The sequence below is a fragment of the Antechinus flavipes genome, chromosome 2 (assembly GCF_016432865.1).
Source record: "Antechinus flavipes isolate AdamAnt ecotype Samford, QLD, Australia chromosome 2, AdamAnt_v2, whole genome shotgun sequence".
In the NCBI taxonomy this organism is placed as follows: domain Eukaryota; kingdom Metazoa; phylum Chordata; class Mammalia; order Dasyuromorphia; family Dasyuridae; genus Antechinus; species Antechinus flavipes.
The window spans coordinates 461,864,547-461,866,448 of record NC_067399.1 but is presented as its reverse complement, the minus strand read 5'-3'; positions in this window follow the sequence as shown (position 1 = coordinate 461,866,448).

Sequence of the window (1,902 nt, the reverse complement as noted above, 5' to 3'; positions counted from 1 at the left end):
AAATTGAAAAATAAAACTAATATTTAAAAGCAATCTTTTGACACTGTCCATCACCCTCTTCTCCCTGATTCGCTCTTTCCTTTCTGTTTTCATCACACTAATCTCTCTTGGTTCTCCTCCTTTATGTCTGATCCTTCTCTTACTCCATTATTGGATTTTCTTCTTCCACATTACATAAAAAAATAATTAATTCAAGTATCCTCCAAAGCTCTGTACTGGGTACTCTTCTCCCTTTTTCTTTTTCATTTGGTAAGCTCATCAACTCCCATGGTTTTACTTGTTATTTCTCTGCAGGTGATTCTCAGAGTCATTTTTTCATGCCTATCCCTCTCCTAACCTTAATCTCTGCCTTTAGGCAATCACCAACTGTCTATTAAAGTTCCTAAACTAGATATTCCATAGATAATCTTAAATTGTCCCAAAACTGTAATTTATCTTTTACTCCACAAACTCCTCCTTCTTTTCCAACATCTCTATTACTCTTAGAAGTACCAATATCTCCTAGGCTTACACTCTACTTATTATATTATACTCCTTTCTTTTCTTCACCCTCCAAATTCAAACTGCTGCCAAAGTCTGTTGATCTACCTTTGTATATGCCCCCCTTCTCTCCTTGGACATTGCTACCACCTTGTCCAACTCTTGTCATCTCACATCTAGAATATTACGATAGTCCAATTATTGCCTCTCTGCCTCAAGTCCCTTCCCCATGTCAATCCAACTTCTACTCAGCTGTCAAAATAATTTTCCTAAAATGCAAAAGTAACAATATTATCTCCCCATCCCATAAATTGCAGTGGCTTTCTATTGTCTCCAGGATCAAATATAAAATGTTCTGTTTGAGGCCTTTCATAACCGTGTTCCTTCCTACCTTTCCAATCTTATGCCTTGTATCCCACCTCTTCCAACTCGGTACTCTGCAATCCAGTGAAACTAGAAATTGCAGTGAAACTGAAACACTTGCTATTCTTCAAACTAGGCACTCCATCTCCCAAATGAAATGTTTTCATTGACTATGTGCCTCGACTGTTTTCAAGCTTGGAACACTCTTCCTCCTTATTTCTAAAAGCTTTCCTGTGAGTCTCAGCTAAAGTCCCACTTTCTGCAAGCAATCTTTCCTGGTTTTCCTTCATCAAATTCAGTATTACTTCTGACAAGGGGACCCCCAAACTCTAAAGCTCCTTGAAGGAGAGATTCTCCTTGAACCCTGCATCTGTGGGACCCCGCCTGAGGGAAACAAAATAAACAGCTTCATTCTGTTATCTAGGTGGAATTAGTTGAGTCCAGTCTAGAGAATTCCAACCCTATTGAATTAAAGAAAGACTCATTCAACTTACATGAATTGATGCTGAGTGAAATGAGCAGGACCAGGAGATCATTATACTCTTCAACAACAATATTATATGATGATCAGTTCTGATGGACAGGACTCTCTTCCACAATGTGATGAACCAAATCAATTACATTTGTTCAATAATGAAGAGAACCAGCTACACCCAGCGAAAGAACTCTGGGAAATGAGTATGAACCACAACATAGCATTTTCACTCCCTCTGTTTTTGTCTGCTTGCATTTTTGATTTCATTTTTACCTTATTTCTAAGTCCAATTTTTCTTGTGCAGCAAAATAATTATGGATATGGTAAATCTCGTGCCAGCCACTGTGGTCATACAATTAACCCGAATTAACAGAAGAACAGTGTAAAGTGTGTTTAAGCATTCAATTCACTAAATAAAGTTAAAGCTCAACTGTGCTATAATACGCCCTAATTGATATTAAAATATGCAACTTACGTGACTTTACCGCTGCTGAAGACACTAAAGCTAAGGTACAAACTGGGATTAGAGACCCCACTATGCTTATTGTATTTAACATATACTTCAACATATTTAACATGTATTG